General features: G+C 44.4%; 1 protein-coding gene across 10 annotated transcripts in view; it reads right to left on the reverse strand.

Moving 5' to 3' along the window:
• Ttc7b (tetratricopeptide repeat domain 7B) overlaps positions 1-21113 on the reverse strand; it is a 213979-nt gene that overhangs the window by 130970 nt on the left and 61896 nt on the right. The window lies entirely within an intron of this gene.

Raw genomic sequence — 21113 nt, forward strand, 5'->3', positions numbered from 1 at the left:
GGCCCCACTTGTCCTCCCTGCAAGCTGAGCCTGGTCTGTGTAGCTGGGAACACTTCCCAGCTGCTCCCTTTACATTGAGTGCCGCCACTCCTATGACATAACTCGGTGATATTTATAACCTGCTCATTAGAACATATCTCATCTTTCCAAAGAGTCAGAGAACGGGTCAGCCGGTGCAGACCTGTCAGCCAGCCTCTGCTGGCTGTGGCAGATGCCTAAGTATTTGGCTCTCTTCTCAGATGACATTTTAAATCATGCAGAGGTATTAAATCAAAATGTGGTCTGTAAGTTACAAGCACTCATGAGGGTTATTAATTCATATCTTATACCTACATGACTTCCCAGGGTTCTCATTCACAAGAACAGCCCAGAACTTGAAGATAATGGCTTACTGGCATAGGTACGTAAACACTCCCAGAGTCCTCTCACCCACGCATATCAGATGATATCCGATCAGAAGCTTTATGGTGGCATAAAAAGAAAAGGCTGTGCTTAGGACTCTAAGCAGCAATAAGGAAATCTAACAGGGACATGAATAAAAATTAGGCAACAGGCCCTGGGACACACAATCTACTCTGCTTTCCCCTTCATTTGTTTTTATGGGATCTGTGTTCACAGTCAACAACGTACATTTGCTTTGGACTTGAGCTTGGTTCTCTTAAGTAACACAGCGGGGAGGAAAGAGCCATAGCTAAGGAGGACGGGTGAGGCTCTGGAAATCTAACTTCATTCCAGAACCACGGATCACACTGTATAGAAGGAGCAGCGCTTTGAAAGGTAGGATGTGCCTGGGGCAGCATCACTAAAGACCCTGGTAAAGCACTGCATTAGCAGGGTGGAAATTAGGCCTTGAATGAACAGGAGATAAGCTGGACACTAGAACACAGGGAAGGCTGCTCATGGACTTGGCCATTCGGAATGTCTCCTATGCCCTCCCTGCAGAATAAGCCATTTGTACAGCTACAGGAGCACAGAATCTTCTAGCTCTAAACGATCCAACGCAGTCTAACTTGCACAGAAGAGAAAGGGGATGCTCAGGTTCAGCGGCTGGTGAGAGCGCATGCTGGGAGCTTCCACCATACTCTGTTACCTTCCTGGTAAAAGAAACTTAAGCTCAATGCCAGAAATGTGACTCTTCAGGACAGAGCAAGTGTGAACCAGAGCGCTCAGGTCTTTATTCTGATCCACTAGTGTGCAAATTTTTATATATATATATATATATAATGAATATAATATATATATTATATATAATGAATTCTATGAATACCAGTGACAACAGCTCACTAGATACTCCTAGGTACTGGCTCAAAATTCGAAAGACAATCCATTGAAACGGGTGCCTGACAGTAATCCCCTGGGCAGCCTAAGGGAGATAAATGATGAACAGAGAAATTCAACCCCCTTTAAAGCTCAGGATGGTTTTTCCCATGCAGGACGGAGGCCCTCTGGTGGACGAACCAAGGAAGGCTCCACACCTGCAGGTGCTGCCTAGGATGATGCAAAGCCAACAACTGGGTGCGGATTCTTAAGGAAGCCTTGAAGCAAATGCAATCTTTTCTCAAACTCTTTCCAGCTTATTCCTAGAGAGAATTTAGGATTCAGAATCAAATTCTTCCCCAAGCTGGGATGTCCTGCTACAACAAACAAGCCCCAGAAAGTGGAGAAGGCCTGAGGCTGTGGCCCATTCAAATGATGTGGCACCCTAGGAGGACAACCCTGAGGATGACCACCACCTGGGGAGAGGCAGGGCTGCAGGAAGAAAATGGAACACCTTATATATTAGAAAAGGCCACAAATATGTGGCATAAAAGCATAAAATTCTCAGCAAATCCTTACATACCATTTAAACATTTTGATAGTCTCCCATCCCCGTCAGTGCTGGGGATTGAACCCAGGGCCTCACACATGCTAGGCAAGCACTCTGCCACTAAGCTACATGCCCGATCCCTTCAAATATTTTTTAAAAATCATATAAGGTTACTCAATCATTTCTGTTGCCATTGGGAATAGAAAATTTTTTAAAAATTTAAGTTAGATAATCATGACAGAAACAAAGAAAAAAAGAAAGAAATGAGCCTGCAATAATTACATTCTAAATCCTACAAAATCACCCAATTTAAGGGAAATCAAATCCACATGATTGACTCCACATCTCTAACCTATTAATTTGTCCTTAAATGCTGAGGTCCATTAAACATCTAGAATGAACTATCGCTTGAACTTTCCACTCTGAAATGAAGATGGGGAGCCAAGGAACTCCCCTGGTTTTGAGGGTTTCCACAGACCCTCGACATGAGAACATTTATTCCATTTCTACACCCTTGACCGGGGTGGTGCAATGAGGTCAGAATTCACTGTGGTGAACTATTCTCAGAAGGAATGTGCTTGCCAGCATTCCAGCAGCAGGCAGGCACTTGGGCATGCTGTCAGAGCTCAGGGCTCATTGTCTGCACTTTGCTCTGGCAAGGTTCCTGAGCTGGGTATGCTTCCCTCCAGGTGGACAGTTCCAAACACCTTGGCTAATACCAAGGAGGGAGGGGCTGCAAGTCCCTTGAGTGCCTGCTTTGGTTCAGCCAGACGGGCGGGCTCGCCCAGTTTCCACTCCAAAGACATCACCAACATCAGCACTGGGCCCAGCCTGTAGAGAGAGCACAGTGTCCCTCGGCCTTGTTCCTGGTCAAACCCTTGTTTTCCCTTGGGATAGAAAATCTACCACTTTCCCTGGGGACACCTCTTGTTTCACCCTTGACCTAACTTCATTTTTTCTTCTCCCCTCCTTTTTCTGGCTTCATCTTCCTTCTGAATCTCCTCCTTCCAGGGTTTTCTTGCTGGCCCACAGATCACGCCAAAAGCATGACTTCCTGAGGGTCAGTGCTGGCCCTCATAGGCCATCAGGACACCCTGGAAGGGTACTGACTCTGCAGCATATGACCCTCCCTCTTGACCCTCCATGCTTGCAATAGGCTTCAGTCCTATGCCAGGCCCTGCAGCAGCATTTTCCAAGGTTGGATTCCAAAGTTCACATTCTTACTGCAAGCTGGTAGCTGCACCCAGTTTTGCCCTGTTGTGTTTTATGACTCTGAATAGTCTCAGCTCTTTAATATTATCTCCTGTCCTCTGCACTATCAAATTGTGGGAGAAAGGTATTCAGGAGGAAGCCAGAGCTCCAACATCAAAACTGCAATGGAAAACCAAGGCCAGGAGAAACTGGGGCCTTGAGGACTCTTCAGCTTGTTCAAAGCCAAGATGAACACATTTTTCTTTTGTTTTCTCCTTTGTTTCTTGAGACTAGGGTGAGAAAAGACAACCATTCCCTTTAGCAGTTCCCTCTAAATTATCTGCTGACTTCAATGTTTGACCCAGGCCAGCAATACACTTAAATTCAACAATACCTGCCATTTTCATGCAAACTCAAAGTTGTGCTGTGAATAAAAGACTTTTCTTAACAGACATAGAATCCCTGGGTGATATGGAAAAGGTAGCTCTGCCAGAGTAAATTCAATTCCTCCCCTGGCTGAAAATTTTATAACTAAAAATCAATTACAGAACAAGTCAACACAATAGATCTCTCAGAGCAAAGAAACTGTTTGGCTTTTTCCAGGTTCTTTCTTACCACCTGGCACTTCTGAATTGCTTAAGCAGTAGGTTATTTCAACAGTGATTGAGCAATGTTTCCTATCAGGTTCCAGGCGGGTCTCTGAGGACACACGGGTGCACAGGGTTCCATTCCTGCTCAGAGAGCCAAAAAGGTTGCACCCCCAGTGGAATGGAAGTGTCTCCATAACACATCTCTGTTTTGCTCATTACCATACCCCAAGGCAGACAGAGCGGCTCAGTAAGTACCTGCTGAAGGACGAGTCAGAGCTATCTGACCACGGGGGTGCATCTTCTATCTGTCCTTGTCCCCTCTTTCTCACTGGCAGGACTGACAGGTAGCACAGCAATGGTCCTCCTATCTATAAAGTGCCTCCAGTGCCCTCAGTGGTGTTCCTGGTAGTCTGGGGGCTGAGCAGGGCCCTCCTTTTGCATCAAATGACACACCTGGGCAGGAGGGCCTAATAACCAGAGAGCTGTGCAGATAATGGATAATGAAGATTTCAAGGGTTTTTTTTTACCCCCATCCACCCAAGGCATTTCAGGAACCCTTCCCCCAACCCTTGTGCCTCCTCATGCTCCTCTCTCTACCTGCAGGGTTCCAGGAACTCTGAGTCATCCTTCAAAACCCAGGGCTGCCTCAGGAAGAGACAGACACCAACTCTTGGCTGCTGCCCAGCATGAGCCTCACCAGCAATGACCACACTGAATTTTCACTGACATTTATGTCCATCCACCAAGCTGTCTTGAGAGCCAAGACCCTCTTTGAACCCACCTCTCCTGGTCCCAACTGCCTCACACAGCCAGTCAGGTATCCAGTGACATTAATAAGCCAGGTTGGCCCAGAAGAAAGAAAAAAGCAAACACAGCTTGTATTTCAAAATCTCTTTCCCAGCCTCCTTGCTGCATGCGGAGAGTTTTAGTGACTACTAGGGGACAACTAAAGCAGATTTCTTCTTCCCTACATCACAAGACACACCCTATCACTGCTGTGGACACCGTCAACATTCACAACACTAGAGAAATTGGAATAGACCACGTACGTCTAGGTCAGTTGCTCTTATTTACAAGCTTGAGAATTGCTTCTCCTTCATTTATGTAGCCCTTAGTACCATCTATTTTGAATAAGTTTGAAATCAAAACCAGATCTCCAGAGCTGGAGAGAGAAAGAAGACACGACACCCTTCACAGTCCAGAAGGCCACGCCTCTGTCTGTCAGGGAGCCTTTTCCCAGAATGGATTCCAGCTTCCCCCTCTGTACGGGCTCTTTGCCTGGTATCCAGTGACGTGTATTTGTGAAGACAGATGGCTTGCTGCTGTCAGGGGCCAGGGATCAAACCCACAACCTTGGCCTCGTTAGCAAAGGACTCTGATCAACAGAGCAAGCCAGCTGCAGCCTTGATGTAGTGATGGAGGGTGTGACAACCATCCACACTGGGATGTGAACAAGAAGTGAAGCTTCCGGATGTCTCATTGCAAAACTAATGAGGGTAGAACTAGGCTTAACAACATTTTTTGGACTACTTCAGCAACTAAGGCTTCCTCGGGACAAAAGTGGAGTTAAATTATACATGTGGTCAGCAGCTGGATAGCAAGCAGCAGGCTGGGTGGTGCCACATTATTAGGTAGCCTCTCAGGCACCAGAGACAGAGAACCCAACAAGGCAAAGCGGCCCTAGGACCTCATACTGGATGGGCCAGAGCAGGGACACAAAAGCTGTTGCTCCACTGTGGGATGCAGGAGGCTGTCATTGAAAGGTGGGCAAGTGGCTACCAGAGCCAGAAAGAAGAGAGCAACTCGGGCTGCTCCCTGCTCTCCCCTCACAACTCTGACTCTGAGGTCAAACGCAAAATATGGGAAGACTGGTCCCATCTCAGGTCCGTCTTCCTTTCCAACCTTTGTCAATCAGCAAAAGATAATGACCTTCATTCCATGGGGGGCAGGGGAGAACGACTACCACAGGAAATGAGGGTGCCAAAAAAGAGGGCACCCGGAAAGAGGGCGCCAGGAAGGCCAGCAGCACACAGCCCACCGACCCATGTCCTGATGAGGTTCAGCCTCCTCCAGAAGCCCCACAGCGTCCACCACACACTCGGATTCCTCCATCTAACAATACCTTAAGCAAACCAAACAGAATGTCTCTATCATATCACACCGCCCTTCAAGGTGTTCACCTGGGCAGCCACACACTTGTCTGTGAACTTAAACTCTGAGAAACAAAATTAATGGGTACAGGGGCCATGAGGCTAGACCGCAAGGGTTCAAAATCCGGGCCACATCATTTATTAATCGTCGGCTTTGGGCTAGTGCCTGACTACTTCAGCAACTGAGTCTTCCTCATGAAAAAGTGGAGTAAATTATCTATAAAGTGGAAAGAACAACCATACCCACTTTGCTGATTTGTTGTAAGCATTAAACAAGTTAATATGTGTAGAAAGTGTTTTTCAGCATTTACTGTTGTTACTCCTGTGATCCTCAAAATCTGCCACTGCTCATAAAACTTTTAGAATTCTGGAATTTACTTTCCAGACAATTTACAGCACTTTAAAAAAAACCTGAGTTGGTCTGGGGTTATGGCTCAGTGGTAGAGTGCTTGCCACATAAAGACAAATAAATAAAGATATATATAAATAAATATAAACCTGAGTTTACCTTTCAGCCAATTTATAGCACATAAAAACCTCCTTGACTTCTTTAGAGTCATTTAATTTTGAAGAAAGAAATGATATTCCAGCCAGGCATGGTGGCACATGCCTATAATCACAGCATCCTGTAATCCCAGCTATAATCCTGAGGCAGGAGGATCACGAGTTCAAAACCAGCCTCAGCAAAAGTGAGATGCTAAGCAACTCAGATGAGACCCTGTCTCTAAATTAAAATACAAAATAGGGTTGGGGATGTGGCTCAATGGTTGAGTGCCCCTGAGTTCAATCCCCGGTACCCCACACCACCACCAAAAAAGAATGGTATTCTGCAGTCTGATTCACTCATTCACTTAACTCTTTGTTGAAAGCCGACCACATCCCAGGAACTCTCCTATCTAATTCACAGGTTTGGCTCACAATGACAAAATGCAACAACTGATGTCAGATGAGGACAGTACAAATGTCTTTGTCCGGTGAGATGATGGTGACCCCTCCTGAGATGCAGTGAGATGGATACAGTGTCTCCTCCACCAAAGGCCATGGACGACTGCGATTCTGCAGTAGAGGAAACCAAGGGTGTTTGGCAAGTGAGTCCTCACTGTGCACAGATGACATCTGGATGTGTTCTGAGGTCATCAAGGAGGGCCAGAGCAAACTATGCAACGGGAACCTGGGTGGCAACCCCTTGAAGCTTCATGAGCTTGTGGCACACAGCTGAAAAGAGAAGAGCTGAGCGCAGCACAACTTACTCCATCTGTGGGCAGAACCTGCGGCCCAGCCTGAGCTGGAGGACAGGAGGAGGCAGGAGCCCCAGAGGCCTGCTGCATGAGGTGGGGCTCCCACAGACACAGGACAACGACATCACCAGGCCAATGTACTGCTCATCCTCAAAGGCAATGACAGCTTAGGAGACTGTCAGTCCAGGGTAGAAGGATTCTTCTAGCAAGGTGACTTCAAATGCTCATCCATCCCCAGCAGCAAATCACACAGAGAAAGGAATGTGGTCTATCCTGCTCAACCAGTTGTCCCCCGGGCTGTGCAGATGAGAAAGGCAAAAAGAACATCGAGGGGAGCAGGTAGCAGAGGAGGGTGAAGAGAAAGGTGTCAGAGGTCAAGCAAGGCAGCAACTCTGGATGATGGGCTCAGCCAGGCCTGTCCAGTTTCCCATTTGAAATCCAGCAGGGGAGGGAAAATCTTTGCCATTAAAGTGTTCAGTAATAACCTCCAATGTTCTCCTCTGGTCTGAGGCAGCACAGTGCCCTGAGGGACTCTCACACATTCCTGTGAGCCCCACCACACTTGCTAGGCCTGAGAAAGGCTAATAATTTGGAGATAGAGAAGAAGAAAGGGGCAGAGATTAAGGGTGATCACGAGAAGAGAATGGAATGTGAGACATCTGGAAACATGGCCAGGCAGACACCCTGGGCAGGATGGGACCACTCAGTCAGCTGCAACGGCCTTCTCCTCAGCTGGGAAATGGGACGCCTCCTCCGGTGCCTGAGTGGGCTGGCTCCTAGAGCGCTCCTGGCCTGCTGCTCAAAACACGTCAATCCCACCTGGTCCAGCCATTCGCTGCTTCCCACCACGTGCTGTCCGGCCCTTCACTGCCCATGTAAACATTCACTGGGTAAAAGCCAAAGCAATCACTGGTACACTGGAAAATCTCTGCTTTCACAGAGAACACTTTGAAATCACAAATGGCTTCTATTCTATACTATGTCAATATTTTCTTCTCATTTGAGTTTTACACAGGAGGAAACAGACACTTGGAAAGACTGGGCCATATGCCCACAGGTATTCAGTCCATAAACAGGAGAGTTGGGATTTGAACCCAGTACAGTGCCAGTGAGCTGAAGATAATCCCTGTTGTGCAGAAGCCTGAAAACAAGCTAGAAAACATGGCTAGCTCCACGATCCAAAATCAAGTGTCCCACAGAGGCTCGAGAGCAACAAGGAACAGCTCAGGGCTGCACAGCCACGGCCATTTCTGTGCCTGGACACAGTCGGTCCACAGAAAGGGAGTCCAGGGGTGGGTGGCCAAAGGGGAGCAGAGGACCTCTTTGCAAGGCCTGAGCTTTACAACAGAAGCAGAACTCAGGAAAGATGGTGTCAGATGGTGAGGCTGGCACTGATAAGAGGGTGACAACATAGCAGGAAGCTCTTTTAGCATACAATGCCTCGTTTGCCCAGCTCTTCCCGGTCAGATTCATGACCACCCCTTCAAACAGTGAGCTCAGGCTTCTTTGTGCCTGTTATGGTCTGAATGTGAGGTGTCCCTCAAAAGCTCACATGTGAGACAATGTTAGAGGGTTCAGAGGGGAAATGATTGGGTTGTGAGAGTCTTAACCCAATCAGTGAATTATTCCCTGATGAATTAACAGAGTGGTAACTGGAGGCAGGTGGGGTGTGGCTGGAGGAAGTGGGCGTTGGGGGCGTGGCTTTGGGGTATATATTTGTATCTGGCAAATGGAGTCTCTCTCTCTCTCTCTCTCTCTCTCTCTCTCTCTCTCTGCTTTCTGATCATCAAGTGTGCTGCTTCCCTCCACCACACTCCTCCACCAAGATGTTCTGCGTCACCTCAGGCCCTGAGGAATGGAGCCTGCTGTCTGTGGACTGAGACCCCTCTGAAACCAAGAGCCCCCAGATAAACTTTTCCTCCCCTAAAATTATTCTGGACTGGTCTTTTAGTCACAGTAACAAAAAACAGTACTGATCTAAAGAAAAAGTCTTCAGTGAGTGCAGGACAGAGCAGGGCAGATGCAATCCCAGGGCACACACCTTGCTCAAGGGAACAAGCTGTTTTCAAGCCCCGGAAGAGCCGCCATTCACTAGGATTTTGGATCCTCCAGGAGGGAGAACAGGTCCCCATGTGCTGTTACATAAGCATCCAGCTTTGCCCCTACCCACAGGCCACCAAGAGGACACCAAGAGGCAACAGTGGCTGCTCAGTAACTGTTAGCCCTCAGCCAACTCACCACATGCCCCAACCACTCTTCTAGAAAATTCCTGCCAACCTGCTGCAGCAGGTAGGGATTCACTGTCCTTAAGACCTGAGAAATGAGTCTGGCGGGAAGGGAGAGGCCAGCATCCTAGCTCTGCCATTAGTGCCTGAGCCGGACTTGAATATGGCCCCAGGGACTCCACCCCTGCCTTAAGCTGGACACTGTTCTATCTTTTATTGGCCCCTCAATTCTTTTTTTTTTTCAAGTATCACAATGTTTATTGATAGATACAAGTATATAAAATGAGGGCATGAACATGACTTGATAAATTAAGTAGACTTAATTTCAATACTATAATAAGAGGGACCAATTCATATTCTCACCATTTGTTTCACACCCACAAAAACCACTTCAAGGGCATTAATGATCTCTCAAAACTGATCAGTTTTGTGCAAGTAAACCATGTTTCTTTTAAAAAGACTTGTGTACTTGCCCAGGCTCAAGGATATTAAAATCTAGCACATAAAGCCCATTACTAGAGGTAGAAATACAGGCAATACTCAATTCTTTTTTAATCTTTTTATTGACACAGAAAGCCTCATAAAACAAACACATCACTTAGGGAATTATTACCCTTGTAATCACCTTCCAAGTTAAAAAAAAAAAAAAAAAGTGAACAGGCCTCTCCACCTGAAAGTGACGACTATCTAGACTTTTATAACTGCTTCACTACATTTCTTAGTGCTTCAGCCACTCAAGTATTCTTCCTTCCATCATAGGTTAGGTTTGCCCACTTTGATGTGTTTGATGATCCCTTAAAAACCTCTCTTATTTTATATGTTCCCCTCTGCCTCTCTCTTGTCCTTACATCATCTAAGCTGCTCGGCCTATAGTCTCCAACAGGCTAGAAAACTGCACACTCCTGGTTCAGTTCAGTATATTCCTCTCTTCTCTGTCATTCCTGAGGCTTGATGGATTCAGGTTCCATCTCTTTGGCAGGACGTGGGTGTGGCATGCTCATGCTCTTGTTCTAATGGTAGCAGCCCTTGACATGCACAATGTAGATGCACCAATCCACTGGCAGTTACAAAATGGTGAGATGCTAATTCTCCACTGCATTTTCATTTCTTACCTGGAATAACTTCATAAGCAGATGTATTCCTTCAACTATTTGGCTTTCTAGTAAATAGCTCAGTGCACACAGTAAAATGTTTGATTCTTTCCGTTGATTTATTTGGTTTTCAAGATACTGAATTAGAATTCATGAATTTAAATGTATTTGATAACTCCATTGCAATTTTTATCTTTCTTTCTTTCTTTCATTCTTTTCTCTTTTATTTTTTTTTCTTTTTCTTTCTTTGTTTTTTTTTTGTTTTTTGTTTTTTTTTTGTGGAACTAGAGAGTGGCACTTCACTATGGCACTAACTCCCAGCCTTTTTATTTTTGTTAAGCTGCCCAGGCTGGCCTCAAACTTGTGATCCTCCTGCCTCAGCATCAGTAGCTAGGATTAGTCTTGTGCCACCATACCCAGCTAACTTTTATCCTTCTTGAAGTTCAAACTACTCCATATTTGACCTGAGTCCCTTTACCATGACCTCTGATAGTTTCCTTGCTATCTGGATGCACGCATGTAAAGATATCCCAGGCTCACTGTATACATCCCTGCCACAGGACTGGAGTAAGGCTTCCTTTATTAGAATATGATACTTGAAGATCACAATCTTGGCCATAAGAATGGTCATTGTTAATGGGTCAGTCACAGTCACACCCTCCCACAAATACCTCATGATTTCATGCTAACATTTCCAATGCAATCATTCAAATTCAGGATTCCAGGGTTTCCTTGGTTACTTCTATTTTAAACTTGTTTGTCTTTCTCCTATACTAAGAATCCCAGTTCTCAAGGATAGAGAATGACAGGATTAGACATCCCATAACTATTCAACTGCTTTATTCCACATATACAAAATAGTTTCAGATTAACAATACTAATACCACCACTATGGAAAAGTTAAACTTGTTTTCTGCATGTTATCAGCATTCTTCCATTTTAAAATGTACTATGTGTATTTCCATTTTGTATTATATCTGTCATGAGATGTGCAAAGAAACAAGGGAGTACGATCCTGCTCAGAAAAAGTGATCCATGTAAACTCACTCCAAAGAGGCCCAAGTGTTGTACTTCAAAGATGTAATTAATTATAAGCATGATCAAAGAATTAATGGAAACTATCTTTGAAGACTTAAAGAAAATAAAGATAACAATGATAAATAGGGATTCTTAATAGATCAACAGAAAGTATAAAAAGTCACTAAATGAAGTTGAAAGGCATCACAACTAAAATGAAAAATTCCCTAAACAGGCTCAATAGCGGCTTTGATCCATTCTACAGAAAAGAGATGGAAGGAAAATGAACAGAGACACATAATAATAAATTCCTAAAAAATAAAGGCAAAACAAAATCCTGAAAGCAACGACTCCAAAGCAATCAGTTACACACCAGGGACAATAATGAGAAAACAGTGCCTAGTCACCAGACCCAGGAAGGGAACACTCAAGAGTGCTAAAAGGAAGAACCCTGGGGACTGAGAATTATGCATCCAGCAAAACCAGGCTTCAGAGACAGATTCCAGGTGTGGGGTGCAGCTCAGCAGGGAGTTCTTGCCCAGCAGCACCACACGGACAAAAAGAAAAAAAAGAAATGAAAATAGGAAAATGAAAGCAGCTCCCCTCCCTCCACACACACACACACAAGTGAGAATTCATAGTTTAAACACCTGGCTAAATCAAAGTTCTAAGAGTCCTTCAGACCACAGGGAAAACTAGATGGTAACGTGACTCCACAGGAGTAAATTAATGAGAGCAGCCAAAATGTCAATGATGCACATAAACATAGAAGACTATATGATATGATTTTTTAATCTTTTAAAACTTTCTATAAAAAAAAGATTACACAAAGAAAAATATAGTGTACTGTACTGTTGTGTTTATAAAATAAAGACATTAACAGCACACAGAAGAAGGGAGTAAATGGAGCTATACTGAAATAAAGTTGAGGTATCTTACTGAATCAGGTTACTCTTGACCTGAAGTAGACTGTGATGATTTAAGGTGTACATATATTGTAGCCGAGGTGCATGCCTGCAATCCCATATATTTAGGAGGTTGAGGCAGGAGGATTTTGAGTTTGAGGCCAACCTTAGCAACTTAACAAGACCCTTTCTCAAAATAAAAACAAAAGGGACTGAGGGTGTATCTCAGTGGTAGAGCACCACTGGGTTCAATCCCCAGGATTGCAAGAAAAGAAAAGTGTAGGAATAAAAGTGGCATATACTAAAAAGCATTTTCTAACTCAATAGATGATAGTAGGTGAGGCCTGAAGAATCCAAAAAGATATGACATATATAGAAACAAAGAGAAAAAGTGTAAATATAAATTCAGTCACATCAACAGCTACATTAAATATGCATGACCATAGGGGATAGGAAAGGTAGCAGAATACAACAGTCACTAATATGGCATTATGTAAAAATGTGGATGTGTAACCGATGTGATTATGCAACTTGTATTTGGGGTAAAAATGGGAGTTCATGACCCACTTAAATCAAATGTATGAAGGATGATATGTCATGAGCTTTGTAATGTTTTGAACAACCAATAAAAAAAAAGAAAAAAAAAAGAGCAAAAATCAAAAATAAATAAATAAATAAATAAATATGCATGACCAAATACTTTATTCAAAGACAAAAATTATATATGAGATAAAACAACATCCAACCACATAATGTAAGGTATATAGAGAAATACTTTAATTCAAAGACCCAAATAGGTTTAAAGAGGCTGGATGAGCTACAATACTATTAAACAGTACCTGGGACAGAAGCAAGGTGACCATACCGAGGTCAGTTGGACTTCAAATCTAGAAAAGTCATTGAGACAAAGAGGCGCCCATCAAAAACCTCCAGCCGACACCACATGCAATGGCGGGAGACTGAGGGCTCCCCCAAGATGAGGAATAGGCAAGCACGCTGCCCCAGCACTGCCATCCACTTTGCCTGGGGGTTCCCAACAGTGCCACCAGGCAATAAGAGAAAAGGCATCCAGACTCGGGAGGAGGAAGGAAAACTCTTGACCTTCACAAATAAAATGGCCTCATATGTAAAAATCCTAAATGAGCTATTAAAAATCATAAGCACTAATGAGATTAGCAATGTTGAGGATGATAGTAGGTTCCACATGCAAAAGCCAACAGTATTTCTATATAATCATCTGAAAACGAAATTAAGCCATTCTATTTGCAAAAGCATAAAATGAATAAAATATTTACAAATCAAAAACACAAAACCTGTACATTGAAACTATAAAACATTTTGAGGGAAATCACAGGCCATCTAAACAGAGAGACATTATATTGAACATTTGCTGCTATTAACATGACAGTCAAGTCCCAAATTGATCTAGATTCACCATTGGCCTTATCAAAATCCTGGCAGAACTTTCTGGGTAGAAACTGACAAGCTGCTTCTAAAATTTGTATGGAAATGTAAAAAACTGAAAATAGCCAAAATAATTTTGAAAGAGAAAAAAGTTGGAGAACTTACGTCATTTAATCTCAAAACTCTAGTGTCCAGACACTGTGGTACCACTGGCTCAAGACTGAACATGCACATCAATGAGAAGAATGGACTCCAGGAATCATCTATTTATGTTCATTCAATTGATTTATTTTCTATTAAAGTGTCAAGGCAGTTCAATGGGAAAAGAGCAGGCATCTCAACAAACAGTATTTGGACTATTAGACATCTAAAAGCCAAAATGTTCACTTAGATTCTTACTTTACACTGTAGGCAATTATCTCAAAACAGGTTAGATATATAAATATAAAAACTATATCTATAAAACTTCAGGAATAAGACAAAGGAAAAAAATCTTTTGGTTTCAGACAAAATTCTCTTATCATAGCAAAAACTGACAAACTGAAGTTCACTGAAGTGAAAAAACTTTTCCTCTTTATTTTTTATTTATTTATTTATTTATTGGTTGTTCAAAACATTACAAAGCTCATGACATATCATCTTTCATACATTTGATTCAAGTGGGTTATGAACTCCCATTTTTACCCCAAATACAAGTTGCAGAATCACATCGGTTACACATCCACATTTTTACATAATGCCATATTAGTGACTGCTGTATTCTGCTACCTTTCCTATCCTCTACTATCCCCCCTCCCCTTCCCTCCCATCTTCCCTCTCTACCCCATCTGCTGTTATTCAATTCTCTCCCTTGTTTTTTTTTTCCCCTTTCCCCTCACCATCTCTTATATGTAATTTTGTGTAACAATGAGGGTCTCCCTTCCATTTCCATACAGTTTCCCTTCTTTCTCCCTTTCCCTCCCAACTTTTCCTCTTTAAATGACACCACTTAAAAAAATGAAAACATGAGCCTCAGACTGGTGAAAATATTCATAAAACATAAATCTGACAGAAAAGTTGTATCTGGAATATATGAGGAACTCTTCCTGCTCAATAGGAAGACAAACCAAATGAAGAGAGGTTTCACCACAGAAGATGAAGGGACAGTGCTCATTAGCTAATGACACCAGTTACCGGCATCATTAATCATTCGGAAAATACAAATTAAAATCACAGAGGGCAACTACAAACTTACTAGAATGGCTCTAATTAAAAAACCTGACAATACAAGTGTTGAAGAGAATGGAAAGAACCTGGAGCCTCGTCATTGCTACCAGTTGGAAATGTTAAAGGGTAGAGCCACTTTGGAACACAGGTGGGCAATTCCTTAAAAGCTAAATACCACATGACCCGCCAGTTCAACCCCCGTGAACCTGTGCAAGGGAATGAAAGCATATCTACAGGAGGATTTGGACGGCATGTTCACAGGGCGTTCTTCACTGGAGCCAGGGAGTGACGTGCCTGGGGAGGGCGATGAAGTCTATCCACAATGAGGAGCTGCTCAGCCACAAAAAGGACGACCTGCTGACACAAGTCACACAGGGAACCTCAGGGTCACTATGTTAAGCGAAGGAAGTGAGACTCACTGACTTATTCTTGGATATTTTTATGCGAAATTTCTAGAAAAGGCAAATCTACAGAGACGGGTAGCGCACGAGGGCTAGGCGTGGGGTGGAGATTGATTGGAAACAGGTGTGAGGGAGTGATGGCGACGTTCTAAACAAGCATTGTGGAGATGGCTGCACAGCCGTATGGTTTATTTAAAACACTTGAACTGCACTAACTATGACAAGTAGATTTTTGAATAGTTTTAATAGGAGTTACAAATTACACCTAAATGAAGATGCTAATACATAAGCAGCTTGCTTTACAACCATCCCTCCCTCTCCTCACTCTGATCTCTACCTTCTTGTTCTTTTGTCTCTTGTGTCACCTCTTGGTCAATTTTCATTCTATTTTCAGCAGTTTCTCCTCATGGTGGGACCCAGTCCCCCAAAAGGGCTCCAGTGGGGTAGTTTCAAGTCTTCAGAGGAGCCAGACTGCTTCAGCCTCCTACACCTCACTGAGCAAAACCCTTCTCACTTTTAGCTCCTAAGCCCAAGCCGTTGGCCAGAGCAGCTTTCCAGTGAACACTTGTTCTTTGGGGATGTCTCACTGCTTCCTCTGCTCTCTTCCACACAAATGCAAATAATATTCAGCTACTAGGACACCGGCTTGATTCTGAGGCTCATGAGGATGCCTTTCATCTATGTGGTAGGTTTTTTTTTTTATTTTTTATTTTTTTGCAGGGGGAGGAGTACTGAGGATGGAACTCAGGGGCACTTAACCACTGAGTACATCTCCACATCCCCAGCCCTTTTAATTTTTATGTTGAGACAAGGTTTCAATAAATGGCTTAGGGCATCAGAAAGTTGCTGAAGCTGGCCTTGAACTTGTGATCCTCCTGCCCCAGCCTCCCAAGTCTTGGGGATTACAGGCATGCGCTACCATGCCTGGCTGTCATCTAGTTTTGCTGTAAATGTTGTTTGTGGGTTTTGGGTTTTGCAGTTGATTTACTGTGTCTTTTCTATGAGAGGACCCCAAACTGTGCTACCACAGTCACAACCATCTGCCCAGATTTCTCAGCTGCCAATTCTTGCCTTTTCCTCTACAGGTGCTGACAAATCCTTCACTCTGCAGTGTTTTAGTTATTCATCTATAAAACCTTTTCAGTGTTGAGTATGCGCCAGACATTGTTTAAACACATTGTCATCACTATCTCAGTCCACCCAGCCGCCCTATGCAGTGGGTACTAGTATTATTATCACCAGCTGCAGATGAAGAAACTAAAATGGAGAGAAGGTAAGGTGACTTACCTGTGACCCACTGCTAGTAACAGAAGAGCAAGCATTCAGACCTGGGCAGGTGGATCCAGAGTCAGTGCTGGACAGCGCTGCCTCTCCCAAGCACAGGAAGATCTGCCTGGCAGACTCACCCTCAGCCATGACCTCTGTCCTCCTCCACCTCCCCTAAGGTCACCATCAGAGGGTAAGCCTCATCCCTCCTTCAAAGACCAGCTCTTCTGGTAAACCTGCTGCTCTCACTATGTAGTGAGCCACTCCTCCTTCTCCCCCAGCACCTCCCTTGGCCATAGTACTTTCCTGGGGGTGCTGGAGTTTTTCATTAACATCCTAATCTTCCCATATGCTCAAAGAACACTTCCTATTCATCTTATCTGCCCAGAGCTTACCTAGTGGGTTTCCAATCAACATTCATGGAACTGAGTAGATGATAATTTGGGTTTTCTGGGTTTTATTTGTTTGTTTGTTTTTAGTTTCTAGCCCAAAATATGCTTGAAAGCAATATGTGTTACTCAGCTTTTCATTGCTGTGATGAAACTACCTAACAAGAACAATTTAAAGAAGGGAAAGTTTATTTTGGCTCATGGTTTCAGAGATTTGGTCCATGGTTGGCCAATTTATCACTCTGGGCCCAAGGTGAGGCAGAACATCATGGTCGAGAAGCATTGTTCCATCCATGGTGGCCGGGAAGCAGGGAGAAGGGGAAGGGGCCTCAGAGAAGATGGATCTTTCCAGGCACACCCCCAGTGACCCATGTCCTCCTGCCATGTCCCATCTGCCTACAGTTACCACCCAGTCAGTCCATTCAAACTAGGACAGACTGATTAAGTTACAGCTCTCGCAATCCAACCAGTTCACCTCTGAATATTCCTGCATGAACACAGGATTTGTGGGGGACACCTCCTATCCAATCAAAAAACAATCACATCTTTTAAAAAAAATCTGCCATTCAGGTTTCACTAAGTCAAGCTAATGCGTTCTTCTGGGTATTCTTCAGAAGAAACCCAGCTTAGTCTCTTCCTGGCATTTTAACTGCTTGTTTCCCTCTCGCAGGGATTTGCTCCTCTGATGCTAATTGGCCAGGAAGATTCAAAGGAGAACCAGCTACCAGGACCATCAGCCACCCAGCACAGGCAGAGAAGATGCACATCACGCCAAAGGGAGCAGAAGGAAGGAGAGCTAGCAGAAGAAAGGTACAGGGTGTCTGCACCAACCTAGAGAATTGCTGCCAGAGGCACTTGTGAATGCAAAGTGAAAATTTAAACCTAAAATACAGAAGAAGGTGAAACAACCAAATGTCAATTGAAAAACCTAATTCATTAATTTTGAAAAACTGTAGTGTAATAAAGGAAATTGCTCTGAGAACAGTTATATTACAGGCTTCCTCCTGGTGGGCAGATCTATGGTAGATAGCATCATGATAAAATAAAGGCAGGCACATGTAAGAAAACAGAGTCAGCCCTTCTCCTTTTCAATAGAAGGTTCTAGTAATGCCTAAGAAGAGTCAGATATCTTCCAACATCTCATTTTCTGGGCTTTAGCTTAATCTGTCTCAGAAATTCTCTGTAAGCATTCACTAAAAATATCTCTGCTATACAAGAATGGAAAGAAAATCATGATTTTTAAAAAATAGGTATGGAATATTCCTTCAAAAAAGTGGGACCTCACCCTGATCCCACCTTCTTACTAAATATTAATGCACTTGGCACCTAAGCCAGGGAAGGGGAAAAGCAGGTCAGTGAGCTCTGCTAAGCGCAGGATAGGGGTGCTGCAGGCTGCACCCTCCTTCCCACCACACCTCCTGCGTGGGGATGTGGAGACCTGCTCTGCACAGGTGGTAATAAGTCACCAGACTGACAGGTTCCGGGAAGGTGCCATTGCTTCCTTCTTGCCCAGACAAGGTGTGAATTCCTCTTTCCCAGCACACGTGTCATTTTAACGGTCAATCCAAGCGGAGCACACAAAGGCCACACGAAATATTCTCACAAGCTTCTGTATCCAGCTTCACCCTGTGAGGCTCCGACAGCAGGAGACACACGCTTGCTGTCTAAAACACACTCAGGTCTGCAGGCTGTGGGAATAAATGTTCTCAGCAACGAAGCCCTGGAAACCCTTTCCTGCTGTGGGAACTCTGGAATATCCCATCCAGATGTGGACCTAGACTTAAGTAAGGAGGCCAACAAGCACCAAAATTCCACCATGCTGGGAACTTCCCAGAAGAAAAGGCTCTCTCAGGACCTGCTTGAAGAATGATAAGAAAGCCACACTACTGCAAGCACCCCTAATCTCAGAGGCAGGCAGAAAGCAGAGGCCCGGCCTCTAATAAACTAGAGTGTGGAATCAGGTGACTTTTTAAAAAAATGTTTCTTAGTTGTCAATGGACCTCTATTTTATTTATCTGCGGTGCTGAGAATCAAACCCAGTGTCTCCCACATGCTACCTAGGTAAGTGCTCTACCACTGAGCCACACCCTCAGCCCCCAAGGAAACTTTTTGATACCAGACACTGTGCACCCTCCTTGAGTGAGACTGTGCTCAGGAAGAACCAGATGCTCTTTACACATCTCCCTGTCCCCTTCCAAGGAGCAATGGAAGAAGCAGTGAGTTCCACAAAGCCAGTCCAGGCCATCTGTCTATGTCATGCCCCTGGCACTCAGCACAGTGCTCAGCACCCCAGCTCTCAACACAGTCAAACTACAGTGTCAGGTAGGCATCTATGAGCCACAGCCATCTCAGCCAAAAATGAAAAGTACATGACTCATGAGGCCATTCATGCACAACCACACACCAGGCACTGTTAAAGGGACAGGTCTGAGCAGGGTGCAATGGTGACCAATAATCCTGGCTGGGAGGCTGAGGCTGGGAGGATTGTAAGTTTGAGGCCAGCCTGTACAATGCAGCAAGACCCTGTATTAAAATTTAAAAAACTGAAAGGGCTGGGAATGTAGCTCAGGGGTAGAGTACTTGCCAAGCATGTTTAAAACCCTGGGCTCAATATCTGGCACCAAGAAAAAAAAAAAAAAAGATATAAATAGGTCCCCAAACAAAACATAAAAATCTCTACCCAAGAAGAATTTTATGTTCTAGTGAAGTAAGACATAAGCAAATTTAAGAGGAAAAAAATACAATGTGGGCAAAGTTTTAACAAATCCCTTCTTCTTCTGTTAGAGAACTTGACCTTAGGTTAACTTTCCAGGTCTGTCACCCTAATCTAGTATGTCACTGGGCAACTGCTTATGGTACAAATGACCCCTGACTGATAACCTGCATCTGGACTTGTAGGAACTATGGAAACCTGCTGGGGACAGCAGCTCTGGGCTCCACTGAGTGTGGTGACTCAAGACCAAGCACAGCCCTTGGAAGACCGAAAGCCTGGGACAGGGCAGAGCCATACCTTCTCAAGATGAGCCTCCTTCCTGGCACCTGAGCTGTCACCTGAGGCAAGAGGGACAGAGAAGAGTCCTGAGCTTAATGGAGTGCTAAGAGCATGCTCATGTGGATATATGACACTACTCTGACACTGCCCTTACAGTGACATTCTGTGTCCTTCTAGATGGACAGGTGTCAAGTATGGCCTATGAAATTCTGTGAATAGGACCTGAGAAGACCATGGGAAGCACTGTCCCTAGAATGTCTGTTACTGATTAAATGTCAAGAAAAAAATAAAGAATAGAAAAAAGGATGGTGTGGCTAGACAAGACGCCTGTGAGGGTCCTTGATTGTCCCACACCCCTGGCCTCTCTCCCCTCAGCTAGCTAGCTGCCAGTCAGGGAGTATCTTCAGGGTCTGCTCCAACACCTCCTCAAGATCACCAAATCTATTCAATTTCATTAAAAAATGGACTCTTGGAAGTGGTACCTCCCTCCCCATCACTGCACCCTCCTAGGATGTGCTGCCACATCAGGTACTACGATCTGACTCCTCTCTGGGGCTGTCACCATCTATTCCCAGCACCTCAAGAATGCCTGGCACCAAAGAGGAGCTGGAAAGCAAACTCAGGACAAGTGGATGTCAAAAGCATCATCGGGAGCCATACGGCAGTGGGCAGCATCCTTGGACAGCACCACATGCTCCTGCAGGTTGTTACGCATGCCACTCCCAGCCAGAGCACACCCGGGAGCAGGCCTGCGAGCATTGCCACCAAACAGATCTCACACTAGCACCACGGAGAATCAATCTCCAGTTATATCAAGAAAACACTAAAGGTTATCTTGTTTTTAGATACTATATTATGGGATTCCACCTCTTGGGTCCCCTTCTTCCTCCAGAAGAAGTCTTTTCTGCTGTCCTTTAATAAACTTCTAATTTCTACTCTGACCTTGCCTCGGTGTGCTTCTTTGGTGTCATTCTTCAACATTGGGGAAGCAAGAACTCGTCACCGGTCAACAGCGGTAACATATTGGAGGTCCCAGACCGAGATTCTACACCGAGGTAAGTGCACGCACCCCATGTCTGTTTGAGGTGCATCTTTCTCTCTTTCTTTCTGGAGGGTAAGGTGGGCACCCGACGGCTACTTAAACGCAATTAGTGCAGCCGCCACTCTTCAAGACTCGGGTGAGAGGTTTCCCGGCCTAGGCAGCTCTCAATCACCTGTTCAATACAGAGCAGGCATGTTGG

The sequence above is a fragment of the Marmota marmota genome, unplaced genomic scaffold (assembly GCF_001458135.2).
Source record: "Marmota marmota marmota unplaced genomic scaffold, marMar, whole genome shotgun sequence".
In the NCBI taxonomy this organism is placed as follows: domain Eukaryota; kingdom Metazoa; phylum Chordata; class Mammalia; order Rodentia; family Sciuridae; genus Marmota; species Marmota marmota.